At 57.0% G+C, this 14,901-nt stretch overlaps 1 protein-coding gene across 8 annotated transcripts in view; it reads left to right on the forward strand.

Moving 5' to 3' along the window:
• The first annotated feature begins 3,894 nt into the window (after positions 1-3,894).
• Positions 3,895-14,901, forward strand: part of CXXC5 (CXXC finger protein 5) — a 37,199-nt gene continuing 26,192 nt past the window's right edge. For 3 of the 8 annotated variants that reach the window (XM_025388819.1, XM_025388809.1, XM_025388806.1), the window contains exon 1: positions 5,858-5,942. The gene's annotated coding sequence lies outside the window, so the exon portion shown is untranslated. Of the gene's footprint in view, positions 4,032-4,829; positions 4,931-5,186; positions 5,780-5,857; positions 5,943-7,927; positions 8,106-14,901 lie in introns of those variants that run through there. The other 5 variants (XM_025388818.1, XM_025388817.1, XM_025388805.1 and 2 more) reach the window with 5 other exon arrangements.

Raw genomic sequence — 14,901 nt, forward strand, 5'->3', positions numbered from 1 at the left:
TCAGTTACCTCCTCACCTCTCAGCAATGCTCTCCCTCCCTTTTCCCGAAATGGGGCAGGGAGGCTGGAGCCACAGCTTTGGCCTCTGGGAGCACTCAGTCCCACTCCCATAGGACAGAGTTGAACCATGATTATGCCTAGAGAAGCCAAGGATTATTGTCAGGGGCACGAGAGCCCCCAAACTGTCCCTCTCCCCATCAATATCCCATATACAGGCTGAGTTCCCTGTGCCTGCCTGAGAACAGGGCTGTTTTTGGTTGTCTGTGGCACACGTGTAGCTGTGTCTGGGCAATGGGAAATATGACTTGCTTCCTGCTCTCTCTCAGCCTCTGTCCCCAGAGTCATTTTGTTCTGGGGCTGGAGTCTCCCTTCTGTCCTCATCCTTTCCACTCTGTTTACACAGGTCACGGCCAGGCATCAGCCACCAAACTGTATTCTCAGAAGTGGGCAAGCCTGGGTTACTTGAGAGACCTGGCTTTTTGAATTTTCATTTCACAGCTCTCTGCTCCTTCGGAGGTCATGGGGGTGGGGTGGGGAGGACCTAAAGTCCAGCGGTCAGTGCATAAGGGCTCAGACCCAAAGGCCAGGGGCCACAGCCTGGTGTGGTTAGGCTCCTCCCTGCCTCTGCCCGTGTGTGCACCCCCAAGCCTGCCCTGGGATTTTGGCTGAGGTCACAGTCCAGCATGACCCCACTGAACACTATCCTGTGCCCTGCCCCAGCAGGCAGGGTTTCCTTTTTTTTTTTTTTTTTTTGAGACGGAGTCTTGCTCTGTCACCCAGGCTGGAGTGCAGTGGCCGGATCTCAGCTCACTGCAAGCTCCGCCTCCTGGGTTCACGCCATTCTCCTGCCTCAGCCTCCCAAGTAGCTGGGACTACAGGCGCCTGCCACCTCGCCCGGCTAGTTTTTTTGTATTTTTTTAGTAGAGACGGGGTTTCACCGTGTTAGCCAGGATGGTCTCGATCTCCTGACCTCGTGATCCGCCCGTCTTGGCCTCCCAAAGTGCTGGGATTACAGGCTTGAGCCACAAATGCCCTTGCTCCCATCCTTTGTGATACAGGTGACAGAACTGGTACCCAAAGAAGGGTAAACCTTAGACCGAGTTCCAGATTGGCCATCTTTATTGGAGACCCTAACTCCCACACTGTTCTCCATGTGGCCATTTCCAGTCACTGGATGTTTAATCAATGACAGATATTAGCAGATAAATGGCAGTCATGGAAAATGCCTCAGAAAAGGCATGGATTGAAATCCTGGTTTTGCTACTTTGTAACCTCACACAGGTGTCCAAGCCTGTGGATTTAATAAGCCTATGTTCAAAAAGCAATTACAATTGTTATTACTGGTATCTCTTTGGAGGCCAAGCTTCGGGCCCAAGGCAGGTAGGGGACTCCTCCTTACCTTCAAAGGATTTTCATGGCGGGAGGTGGTGGCAAGGGGACGAGTGGTGAGATGAGCAAATAAAAGCTATTTCTGTGCACTGTGGTCACTGTGGCCATAGGAGAGGTCCCAAAGCCAGATGAGGGACCCAAAGCCAGGCCACAGAGTATAGCTGTGCAGTACATGCACTGCAAAAAGGCACCTAGCAAAGGGAGCTAGGAAGCTGAAAGGCAGTCTGTGACCTCCTTCAGGTTTCTTGTATCTGCCAAAAGTGGGTACCTTTTTCTGATTTGCACAAAGGCTAGTGGTGGCCCTGTAGGTATGGCCCGAACTCAGGCTGGAAGTGGCAGTCTGAGATGCTTCCCAGGTGATATGTGCTCCTGGTCTTCCATGAGGAGTTCATGAGCTGAGCTTGATGAGGCCTATCTTAGCAGAGGGAATGGTACATGCAAAGCTCTGGGAACCTGGAGAGGAGTCTTAGGGTGTCAGGGAACTGCCAGTGTTCGATGGCATTGGTCAGCAGGGCCTGGTGGGGAAGAGGGCCAATTAGGGAAGCCAGGCTGAGTAGGGTAGTCTGTGAGGAACCACTGCAGGATGTGAAGCAGATGAGCCTCACTGGAGGCTGTGGAAAGCCTCCCTAGAACAGCACATGGCCTCAGGGGTTCGAGAACAGCTCTGATGCCAATTTCATTTCAGTTTCCTCATCTGAATAAAGGGGATGACATTATTGCAGGGGCTGCTATAAGGACTAAATGAGATAATGAACCTTAACTGTTTAGCACAATGCCCTGCTCAGGGTAAGGGCTGCACAAATACCAGCCATGGGTGTTATCAGCAGGATCCAGGAGAGCACAATCCAGGATCCCGGGTGGACACACCCCTCCCTAGAAGACAAGGCCGGCGATGCAGGGGCCATCTCCCCCAGCGGTGCTGGAGACTGAAGGAACTTCTTCCTGACTTGAAGGCTGATTGTTTCAAAAAACTCAGCAAAAAGTTTAATAGCAAGGTGAGACTTCAATACTCCTTTTTGAGGTAGGGAGAGGTGGGAGAATAGTGAACCAGACTTCCCTTCTTCTTGGAGAAGGGGGCTGTGTTGGGGACAGTCTCACCCAAGGGCAGAGACCCTCATCCCATCCTTCCTGAATGTCCCCCACTTGTCTCATTGGCATCTGTGGTGGAGAGTTCTTTGTGGATGGCTTGCACGTGACATTTTCTGTTTCTGTAACACTTTCTGTGTGGACAATTCTGCCCTTTTCCTCTGTGGCTCCCACATGGGTTGGATAGGTGAGAGTCTAGGTCTCCCTCCTGAGATGTTAATTTCCAGCAAGGGAAAACTCCAAGATCCACCGTCTAAACTGGGCCAGACATGTCAACACCCCTTCCCTGCGGAAGCCATCACCACTGGGACCACCTGGCCTTCCTCAATTGCAGCCTGTGGCTCCTTGACCTTTGCCTGCCTGAGTTGGGGGTGGGGGTGGGGGCATGAGTATCAAAAAAAAGTGGGTAATAGCAATTCCCTAAAGTGGAATTACTACCCACCCTCCCCCATGGACCCCAGCATAAAGCTTTTTGGGGGGTGTGCATGACCTGACTCCTGTACTGACCTTAGGCTTCAGGAGATCTGTGGCATAGAGTTTCAGTTCATGGATCCTAACCCTCTGAGACCTGCTGCTGACTCCCAGGGAACAGGTCCTCCCTCACAGTCTGTGCCTCAGCTTCCCCAGAAAAGGTAGATGGAGGTGGGTTAAATGCTTGGAGATCCTACACCTGGGATTTTGCTTCCTTTTTCCTTGCACGGTCAGTGCCCAACGCAGTGCCTGATACTCACACTCAGGCCCAGAATACCCATCTTTAAGCAGTTTAGAAGTAATCTTCTGGGGGTGATGGGCATCTTAAAACGGTTTCCATAGCAGGCACCTTACTTTTACTCACATGGCATGTTTGTTTGGAGGGAGGCATTAAAAGGGCTGCTGGTGAGAAGAAGAGAAACTAAACACCTCCCCAAGGGAGCCATTTCTTGGCATAGTAGTTAAGGGAGACCACTTCTCAGCATTCGGAAGGAACTGGTTGGGAGCAGGTGTCCACGATGTCTGGGGAAGGGTCACTTCGTGTGGTCTTGGATATCAGGAGTGGGAGAGAGGCGACACATTCCAGATGAGCTCTGCCCTTTGACACCTCCCCCCTCCACACCACTCCGGCTGGGTCAAGGCCCCAAGGCCACATATAGAAGGCGTGGAAGGTGGGCACCAGCTGCTGCTGCCAGGAGATCCATGCTCCACAGCCCTCGCGCCAGCCTCGGAGACAGCCAGGCTGCGCAGAGCAGAGGAGAGGAAGCAGTGAGGTGGGAGACAGTTTCGCTTCTCCCACCGAGGCCGCGCCTGTGGCTGCAGGCGCCCGGATCGCCTCAGTTAACTCCCTGTTATCTGGGCCCCAATCGATCTCAGGCTGTAACGTTTAACCCTAGGCTGACTTCCCCAACTTGTCCTCCCCCTCTCCCTCCCCTGCTCGGGTCTGGGGACCGCGTTTTCTTCGCCTCGCAGATGAAAGTCGGCCTTGCACAAACACGCCCCCACGAATCCCAAAGAATTGGAGAAAACTTCCACTTTGGGATTATATGCAGTTGGGATTATATGAGCCCGGGGCTTGCACCATGGGTACGTGAGGTGAAGACATCTGCAGCAGCAGGATTAGCCCAAGATGAGCAGATGAAGGGGGGTCAATGATGGAGTGAAAGCGGGATATGTGGGTCCAACTCTGTCCCCACTGGGCGCCGACTCTGGCAAGGCTGAGTTTTCCTTCTGTCTTTCAACCAGTACCTATTGAGCGCTGCTGTTCCAAGCATTGTTTCGGGTCTTGAGTGCGTAGGCCATGGTCTCAAGGTACCAAATATAGGTAGTCATTTTAGCCCCGGCACTCAAGAGTTGAGGCTGGTGCCTGTCTAAGAGACAAACTATCCTTTCTTTTTTTTTTTTTTTTTTTTTTTTTTTTTGAGACGGAGTCTCGCTCTGTCGCCCAGGCTGGAGTGCAGTGGCCGGATCTCAGCTCACTGCAAGCTCCGCCTCCCGGGTTCACGCCATTCTCCTGCCTCAGCCTCCCGAGTAGCTGGGACTACAGGCGCCCGCCACATCGCCCGGCTAGTTTTTTTTGTATTTTTTTTTGTAGAGACGGGGTTTCACCGTGTTAGCCAGGATGGTCTCGATCTCCTGACCTCGTGATCCGCCCGTCTCGGCCTCCCAAAGTGCTGGGATTACAGGCTTGAGCCACCGCGCCCGGCCCAAACTATCCTTTCTCAGATCAGTTTCCTCATCTGAGAAATGGGAACGGGAATCTCCGCCCCTTTTCTCCCGGGGCCCTAGTGCCCACTGAATCCATTAAGGTGCTCTTGGAAGGGTGGGGTCTTGGAACACGCGACTCCTTCCCAAGAGCCCTAGGCTAGGAATCTCTGGCCCGCCGCGCACCTGAGCTGGGGGGCGCGGCCAAATTCTCCCTCCCGGTCCTCGAAGCTTCTGGCCCCGCTGAAGAGGGCACAGAAAGATAGCAGATTTCCCCGGAGGTGCGTCTCTAAACCCAGACCGCCTCACCAAAGCGGGGAGGTCGTCCTTTTTTTTTTTTTTTTTGTAAAGTTGGGGGAAATAGGCGAAGACAGGGCGCGCCAGGGAGCTGAGCCTGGGTGGACCGCGTCAGGGCGCGGGGAGCTCGAGGCGCAGCGGCTGCAGCTCCGGCCTCAGAGCCCGCGGCGTCCAAGTGGCCCAAGCTGCGCTGGGAGGGAGGCGGCGGGAGGAGGGAAGTGAGCCGAGGTGGAAGGCGGGTTGGCGGGGGGGAGGGAGCGGCGAGTCCGGTCCGGGTTTTGCCGGCAGCCCCCGGGCAGCGTTCATAGCTCCTGCTCGGGCGGGCGCGCGGCGGCGGCGGCGGCAGAGGCGGCTGAGCCTGAGCGGGGATGTAGAGGCGGCGGCAGCAGAGGCGGCACTGGCGGCAAGAGCAGGCGCCCGAGCTGAGCGAGAAGAGCGGCAGAGCCTCACCCCCTGAAGCCGGGCCCCGCGTCCCAGTCCTTCCCAGCCCGCGCCCAGCCATGCGCGCCGCCTGCTGAGTCCGGGCGCCGCACGCTGAGCCCTCCGCCCGCCGAGCCGCGCTCCGCTCGGGGGTGATTAGTTGCTTTTTGTTGTTTTTTAATTTGGGCCGCGGGGAGGGGGAGGAGGGGCAGGTGCTGCAGGCTCCCCCCCCTCCCCGCCTCGGGCCAGCCGCGGCGGCGCGACTCCGGCTCCGGACCCGGGCACTGCTAGCTGCTGGAGCGGAGCGCACCGCGGCGGCGGTGCCCAGAGCGGAGCGCGGCTCCCTGCCCCGCCCCTCCCCCTCGGCCTCGCGGCGACGGCGGCGGTGGCGGCTTGGACGACTCGGAGAGCCGGTAGGTGTCGGGCCACGGCCCTCCCTCGACCCCCCCGGAGGCCGGCCCCCTCCCCTTCCCCGCCTACCTCCCTCTCCTCCCCCGGGGTTCGGTGCGCGGCCGGGGCCGGAGTTCGCTGCAAGTCGGCGGAAAGTTTGGCTGCGCGGGTTCCCCCTAAGTTCAGGTGCGGAGAGCCGGGGACGGGGAAGGAGGGGTCCGTGTTTGGGAGGGGCGTGGGGGCGCCCGCATCATGAGCCGCGGTGCTTGGGAGCCTGGGAGACCTAGCGCCGGTGATCGCTCGGTGGCCGCTGCTATACCCAAGCCTCCCTAAGCCGCAGTATGCTCGGTCGCAGATCACTGAGTTCAGACAAAAAGAGGGGTTTTAGGGTCTGGGACAGCGGCTTGGGCGCCGTGGAGTGGGGCTGGGACGCTCCCTGCGTGGTGCCGCCCCCCCTCCCCCGCCACTACTCCAGCTCTCCGGCGCTGGGGCGGCGGGCGCCCGGGGTCCTCACCTCTTGGCGTTGGGCGGGCGCTCAGCCTGCGGGGGAGGCTGCTTGTAGATCTCTGGCGCGCACTCCCCTCATCAGACCCCACTCGCAGCCCTGTGTTGAGGGGCGACGTTAACTGCTCTGGGCGCCCTCGACCACGCGTGACTGAGCCTCCCCCACCAGTTGGAAGGGGCGGCGGCTACTTCTGCATTTCTCCTCCGGCTCCTCGCCCCCGCTGCCCGCGGGGTGCCCGGCAGGCTGATGAAGTTTGACCTTTTTTTTCCATCAAAGTACCCCACCACCACGGTGCCCCGCGGCCCCTCCCTCCCTTCCCTGCCTTGGGGAGTCTTTGGGGCTGTCTCCCGAGCCCCGCGTGGGCCAAGCAGCGTGCAGAGCCTAGGAGGGAGAATGGGGGTGTTCCTCTAGCTGCGGAACTGTGGGGGGGCGTACGTCCCAGGCGCCTGCCACGCTGCTCCGGCCCCAAATTTACCCATGAAGTTCCGCCTGAGCCCCCCTCCCCTTCGCATCCCCGGAGCGGAGTGAGGGGCTGAACCGCCGCGAGAGGAATGTGTTAATTTTCTGGCTGGGGGAAGTTGTCCTCGCCCGTAATGGGCTGCTTTCCGGCGGGGAGCGCGGGGTGCGCCTGGCTTTGTTTATTTGTAGGATCGACGGAAAGTGAGTGACCCCGGTTTTTAAATGAGGGGCCACCTTCGGGACCTGTCAGAAGAGCTGAAGTGCCCAAAGTGGGAGCAAGATCTCTTTTTGTTCTTTATTCCCCCCCGGGAATCGGAAGGGGTGTGCGGAGTTGGACTGGTGCCTCCGGCTGCAAGGAAGCACCAGTAAATTTGGGGGATTCTGTAGTGCCTCATTCGGAAAGACCCGCTCCCTGAAGTCTCCCGCGACAGGGGTCTGAAGGTTTGGCAACCGCGCCCTACTTTGCCCCCTGGACCTTGGGTGGTCTGAGAGAGTCGCGTCTTCGGATCGGGGTTGGGGGGAGGGGAGCTAAGGGGGTGGCCGGCGGACCAGACTCCTGACCCCCGCCTTTCCCCGCGCGGCGGGCGCTATTTGGAGCCCTTGGATTTGTGGTGGGCCCTGTCCCCGCCCCCCGCATTTTCTTTGGAAGTGTTGGGGAGGGGGCGAGTGTGCGATCGCTCGGCCCTCGCCCCCGCCGGAGCCGCCCCAGGGCCGCCGGCAAACAGAGTCCCTTTCAAGTTTTCCGCTGGGGCCGCCTGGCGGGGGCTGCGAGCGCAGTCGCTGCGGACTTGTTTGGAGCGCGATTTGAACGCCCGGCGCCACCTCAGCTGCCCCAGCCCGTGGGGTGGGGGGCGTCTGTCCTTTGCAGTTGGGAGTATTTAAATTGGACGTTTTGGGGGGCCTCTGGCCTAAGCATCACCTGGTCGCCCTCCTGAAAGACGCCCGTGCCTTGGTTTCCAACCGTCACTAGAAAACCGGGACCTGAGACCGAAGCCCCCTCTAAACCCCTTTCTGAGAGCCGTGCGGGGAGACTCAGGCCGGCAGGCTACCTACCCGTAACTGCGTATTGTTGATTTAGCAGTTTCCCTAGATGAGAGTCAGGCTGGAGCTTGGGGGGGTGGGGAGTGGCTCGCTCTGCAGCTGTCACCCCCCTCCCAGAACGGAAATTGTCCTCTCCTTGGGGAGGAGGGAGAGGGGGTGACGGTTTGATTTTTGCCCTGGGAAGAGATGGGAACAGCTGAGGGAGGTTGGCCTCTGAGTTCCCAGCCAGCCCCCGGAACTTGGGTAGAACCCCCCTACCCCTCATCCTCGCAGGAGCTGGGTCTCTCCCAGGGACGTCCCTAGTCAGCCTTGGCCTCCCTCTCCATGCCACCTCCCTTTCCAAGGTGAGCCTCTGCAGAAGACAGACCCTTGGCAGGCTGGCTGTCGGGTTGGTGCCTTATTTATGTGTGTATCTGGTCCTGGCTGTTTTCGCCGCTCAGCAGGTGACCCTGGCCAGGGCCTCCTATCTCTCCCGCGACAGAGCCTGTTGACTTACCCGAGGGCCAGTGGCCTCGTCTTTATCACGTGAGGCCTGGAATGTCCACCCGGCTGGGCTGGGCTGGGCTGGGCTGGGCTGGGGTGGGTGGGGGAAGGGGAGGGGAGGATTCTACATCCAGGGCCCCGGCCAGCAAAGGCCCATGTTCCAAGGGTTCCCACTGTGACCCTAAACTCTTGCTGCCCCTTTCCAGCTCTGCCTGCCTTCTACCCATTTGGCACACGTGAAACTGAGACCCATAGGAGTGTGGGGGCAGGCTTGTATCTGGGTGAAGAAACAAGTCCAGGGCAATTAAATACCCTGCCTTCTTTAGGAGTGACTGCACCTTGTTGTTTATGGGAGGATGGAATGGAGGGGGTCTTGCCAGGAGGGAGAGAGGGATGTGGGCTGGGCTGACTTTCCAGGTTGCAGGATAGGGTGGAGAAATGAGGGAATACGGGTGAGCCAGACCCAAGCCTGGGTTCCTAGAGCCCCTGTCTGGTGGCTTGACGATTTAGTCCGAATTAACAAGCATGATGCTCTGGGGCATGCTCTAATTGAACAACGGTGGGGGTTCACACATTGTTATTACTGTTATTATTGCCCACTCTTTATATGTTATTCATTTGTTGGCCCAATATGTTTGTATTGAGCACCTACTGTGTATCAAACCCCACCCTTCTGGTGGTGCACAAATGAATCACTGCTCCAGCTCTGGAGGCAGGCCCAGGATAGAAGCTCCGCCCCCTTTCCCCGCCCTCTGGGGCCCTGATTGGGGCTTTCCCTCTTTTCTTTTTTCTGGGGCTCTCCCTCTCTTACCCCCACCACCTGGTCCCATCCTAGCTGCGTGCGTGTGTGTGTGTGTGTGTGTGTGTGTGTGTGTGTGTGTGTGTGTGGCGCTGTGTGTGTGGCTGTGTATGTGTGTGTGAAGTGTCCTTGATTAAGTGTATTAATAGTTAAACACTCACTCATAGCTGGAACTCACCAGACCACAAAAAACCTCCCCCGTTACTCACGCGCTACTGCCCAACAAGAATATCCCACTAAAGTTTTTTCCTGCTTTCTCTTACTCCCCCTCACCTCCCCCCAACACTGAGCCCACCCTTCCTAGATTCGAGCAATGAGAAAGGACTGCCCCCTCAAAGACCCAGGAATCTCCAACCCTCCACCTGCCCCCTAAAGCCAGAGGCAGTGTCAGCTGACAGAGATGAGGCTGTGTGGCACTAGTCTGTTGCTCTGGGATGTGGGAATCTGGGTGATGTGTGCTTATGACTCAGGACATGTGTGTCTCTAAGTCGTGTGTCTGTATTTGTGAATCTCTGTGTTGAATGTCTTTCTCAGGGTGACTTCTCAGAGTCTGAACATACATGGATTTATGAATCAGGGCATGTCTGTCTGTCCTGATCTAGAAGTATGTGGATCTGTAGTGTATGTGTACATGTGTGTTTGTGAATCTGAGATTGTATTTCTGAAGATTGGCTATGTCCCTGTGAATCTGGGAATGAATATATTCTGTGAGTTGTGTGTGCTTGGAATTTTGGAGAGTTTGGATTTGTGATTTGTGTGTATCTGTGTGCTTTGTATATGCTTATAAATCTGGGGGATCTGACTGATTAGAGTGTGTCTGAATTGTGAATGTGGGAGTGGGCCTGTCTGTGCTGTATGGACAGTGGTTTCTCTCTGTCTGTGGTGGTGGTGGCTGGCTATGTTTTCCTTTCTCTTTCTGTATCTCTGTCTTACTGAATCTCCCCCTCTGGTTGTTTGAGGCCCTGAATGTGTGTGTGTAGAATTGAACCTCTCACACCCAGTCCTTTCCCCTGCAATCCCTACAACCCTTCCCTCCCCAGCAGTAACTGGGCAGCCTCCCCGTCTGCCTGCCTGCTGGGAGTTTTGGAAGCCACAGAGGGAGACAGGGCCGGGGTGACAGCGTATATCCACGGCAATGGTAGCATGTGATTACGGGAATAAAAGGATTTTAAGGTCATGGGTGGGTTTTCTTGAGGGAGGGGTTGTGCCCCCACAACCCACCATTTGGTGGAGCCAGTGGCAGCAAAGGGCTGGCCTGTGTGTCTCCAGGCTGGGAAACCTGCCCCTATGCAGGTGAATGTGGATATATGGGGCTTACCTGGGAGTGTAAGCACATGCTTGCACACGTATGAATGGAGCCTGTGAGAGCATGTGAGTCTGGCTGCCAGATCCCCAGATGAGAAGCCATAGACTTGTTCCCTGGGGGAGGATTCCCAGGAAAACTTCTTGCTTCTGGGTATCACGTGGAGCTGGAACCTTGCGGTCCTCTATACGTTGAGAAGCAGTCTGGTCCCAACCTTTGCCTGTACCCATACTCCCAACTCCAAGTCTCGTGTCTCTGGCCAGAGACTGGCTGGGCCAAGTCACCTGGGCCAGGCCACATCTTGGGGTGTCAGTGCCCCTGGCCCCGCTCCAGCCCCTGTAATTGCATTCTGCCGCCTAATCCCCCGCCAGCTCAATTAGATCGCAAATTCTTCTTCATTTCCTGCCTCTGATGCTGGCCTCCCTCTGGGCTCACAGGGCCTAGGAGGGAGGGAGGGGATCCTGTCCTGTCTTCCACAGCACTGGGGGCTCTGAAGAGGTGATTAGTTCCAGGCACTCTGGCCCCGGAGCACAGGTTAGAACCCTGGGGACCAACAACACAGGGCTCCATTGGCCCTTTTTAGGTCAGCCTCAGTATCCTCACACTGGGGCAGGGCCGGTGTTACCTGGTTCAGGGGCTCTGGGTAGACCAAGCAGATTACTCTAGCCAGGACCCTAGCTTGTACCCTCACCTGGAGCTCCTACAGGCTCTGTGCCTCTCCCATCCTTAAAACAGTTGCCATTTCCCCAACCCCCACAGCAGTTGTGACCTTGTTTTTGACCTTTTCTGGGTATCCCTTGTCGGAGCCAATTGAACCACTGAGCTCCACTCCTACCAGGTCCTCCTAACCCCCACCCAGACAAGTGTGTATGAGCAGTGGCTCTAGAGTCCATCAGATCTGACTCCAAATCCTGGCCATGTCACGGCCTAGCTGGATGTATGACATTTGGGCCAGTTGTGTTATCTCTACAAACCTCAGTTTCCTAATCTCTGAAATTGGACAGTAAGAGAATGCCTGCCTCACAAGGTCATTTTCAGATGGACACAGATGGTTGCATAGTGCCTGGCAGGGGGAGGTGCTCACCTACAATCTGTATTCAGTAAACACCGGCTTTTATAGAGACAAGGAATGCACATCCCCCGTGAATCCTAAGAAAATAACATGTGGCTCACACCTAGCACTTCTGTCTCCATTCTGCTGATTACCAGGTGTGTGACCGTGGGTGCATCACTTTGTCTGACTTTCTCTTCCCCATCTGTAAAATGGGACTGATAATAGGACAGACCCCATGGGGCACATGGTACCCTTCTCTGGGATGATGCGTGCAGATTCTTGGCCTCAGTATGTTTTCAAGGTGTTATTTGCCTTCTTTCTTTCCTCACACCAAGCCTAGGGTGGAGTGGAGCTGGTGAAGACACAGGCTCAGGACAAGGGGACTGACCAAGGTCATGAAGCTAGTAATGACGCCAGGCTGGGGAAGGGTGGGAGGGCTGGGGGGTGACCTGCTGGCTCAGCTGAGCTGTGAGGCCCAGTCGTCCCTCCCCGCAGGTCTCTGTGGAAAGTGGTGGCTTGGCTGATTTTTCCTGGGAAGGAGAAGCTGGATGTCTCCCGCTCCTTCCCCAGGAGGTGCCATGGCAGCGGCTGTGTTGACAGGCCTCCTGGCTTTCTTGATAGGGTGGCTGGCAGCTCTGGAAGGCCGGCTGTGCCCAGATCAGCCTGAGGGAAGAGGGAACCGCAGAGGTCTCCCTGCCATCACTAATCCCCACAGCCCCTCCCACCCTCAGCCTGTCCCTCCATCGCAGGAGACTGGCTATGATGGAGGTGGTGGAGAGACAGGCCAGAGGTGGGGCAGCCCTCCGCCTCAGGGTCCCCCATCGCTCCTCGGCTAGTCTCCTGCTTCCTGTGACCTCTGTCACTCACTGGCCTAGCTCTTTAATATTTCATGGCCCTTCAAGCCGGCCCCCTGCCCCAGCCCACACAGCCCCCTTTGTCTCTGCCTGCCACCCGCCCCCTGGGGCATCCCTGCTGCTGAATTACTGACCCAGAGGCTGCCTCTGCCCTAACTGTCCCCCACTGTGCCCGCCCCTGACACTTTCCCTGTCCCTCCTGACCTACCTCCCCCACACCTCTCCTTGTGACACCCTTCATCTCTTCGGGATTCTCTCCCCTTCGCTGACATCTCTGACCATCTCCCTGCCCTTTTCCTCCATTTTCCTCTTTTGTTGGCCTCCTCCTTCCCAGTGGAACAGAAACCGCGGCAACTGGTCCGCCTGCCTGTCCACCCCCCCAACCCCTGTCCATCCCTTCCTGCCCCCTCCCCCACCGGCTGTGCCGGCTGGCCGTGAGAGCTGGTTTTATTTATTTTTCTGTTTGTTTGGGAAGAGGGCAGTGGCGGCTCTGGGCCCTGGCTGCTGCGCTCTGCTTAGAGCAGCGGGCAGGCGGGCCTCACTGGCCTCCCAGGAATGTGGCCGGGACGCCCCAGCTATATTTACTCCCCTCCAGCTGCCGGCCCCAGCAGGGCAGAGCCAGGCCTGCCTGGTGGCCCCCGGGGAGCCCTGTACCCACCTTCCCCTGTCTGGCAGACCCCACATCGCCCTTGGACCCAGCACTCCCTCCCTCACCTGTGACCTTTTCTGACCTCCTCAGACGTGCCCAGCCTGCCAGCAGGAACACTTGTGTGCCATGCCAGTACGGGCGTAATGTTTGGGCACTGGGGGCCTGGGTTCCTGTGGGGCAACACCTAGTGGCCCCTATACCCCCAAGTAGGGGCCTAGGCTGGGCCTGTAATCCGATGGCCAGAACTATGCAAAGCATCTTTCCAGGCCTCTGTCCATGGACCTGGCCCCTGCTCTTGCCACAGTCCCTTCAGCTCTGCTGTGATCACTGGCAGGGGTGATGTCAGGTGGGGGCCTGAGTGGGCTTGAGTGGCTGTGCTCCTGGCATCACTGGATCCCCAGGTCTCTCACACAGGCATACATACATATGTGTAACACACCTGCTTATACACACACACGTGTGTGCAGAAAGACACACTCACCCATGAAAACATGCTGGCTTATACCTTCCTTGGAGGCACGGCTATGCCTCCTGTCATTGATCCCCTCATTCATCAGATGCTTATTGGGGCTTTTTGAGCCTGCTCCTTGCCAGCCTTGCAATGGGATATGGCAGTGATTCTTCTTGTACCCCCAGTGCCTGGCACCAAATAAGTGTTTGAAGAACTTTAGCTGCTGCTGTAATCAGTTGTGGCCCCCAACTGTTAACTGCTATTTTTTTTGTCGTTTTTTTTTTTTTTTTTCTTGAGATGGAGTCTCACTCTGTCACCCAGGCTGGAGTACAATGGCACCATCTCGGCTCACTGCAACCCCTGCTTCCTGGGTTCAGGCAGTTCTCCTGCCTCAGCCTCCGGAGTAGCTGGGATTACAGGCGCGCGCCACCACACCCGCCTAATTTTTGTATTTTTAGTAGACACGGGGTTTCTCCACGTTGGCCAGGCTGGTCTCGAACTCCTGACCTCAAGTGATTTACCTGCCTCGGCCTCCCGAAGTGCTGGGATTACAGGCGTGAGCCACTGCACCGGCCAACTGCTATTGTTAGAATAGATTGTAACAAAGTCAGTGATAATGAGTAGCCCAACAAAAGTTCTGTCTGTGGCAGGCACCATGTTAACAGCTTTCTGACTTTCACCTTTTTTCATACCCATAGTAGCCTCGGGTGACATGAGCCCGTACCTGGGGCAGATGTGTGTTGTTAGCATCCCCATATACAGATGAGGAAACTGAGGCCTTGGGAGTTTGTGGCTTGCCACTGCCTAGTGGGATGGAGTCCTGGCAGAGCCCTTGACAGGCTGTTGGCCTTTGTATGCTGCTTCCTGAACCTTCCACACTACCTGGCACACAGAAGGGACTCCTTAAATGCTTGCTGGGCACAGGCCTTGCTCTTTCCTCTTTGAGGCCCCCATAACCCTTGGCAATGGGCCAGATGTGGTGGGGAGATGGGCTGATAGGCTAGTTGGGTGGATAAAAGTGGATGAATGAATGACTGGGTGACTGGTGGTGAGGATGAGTACTGTCAGGGGACACTGGGATGGGGGTGTGCTGGTGGACAGGCTGGCATGTGGAGACCCACTGGCCCTGTGGAGGATTCTGGGAAGCAAGGTGGGGGCAAGGCGGAGAGATGTGGCCAGAGAGCAACAGGCTGCTGAGCCAAGCCAGTGGGGCAGGTCCTATCTTCTTCATGGACCACAATTTTTCCATCTGTCAGATGGGCTTGGGAGCCTTTGCCCTGGCTGGCTGCCAGCTGGCCTGGGCTGGAACTGGCCTGGGAGGTGAGGGGACTGTGGCGGGAAGGAGGAAGCAGTGGGTGGTGAAGACAGGAAGATAAAGCGTGGAGCTTGGCTTGGAACCTGAGAAGCAGAGAGACCAGCCCTGACCTGACGCCCGCCCTCCCTCCCTCCTAGCCGCAGGATGGGGTGCAGGCATGCAAACCCCCCGCCACCCACTCTCTCACTCTCTCTGGTGCGGGCTGACTTCCTGACATCTGTGGCATTAGTGG

This window comes from Theropithecus gelada, chromosome 6 (assembly GCF_003255815.1).
Source record: "Theropithecus gelada isolate Dixy chromosome 6, Tgel_1.0, whole genome shotgun sequence".
Taxonomy (NCBI): Eukaryota; Metazoa; Chordata; class Mammalia; order Primates; family Cercopithecidae; genus Theropithecus; species Theropithecus gelada.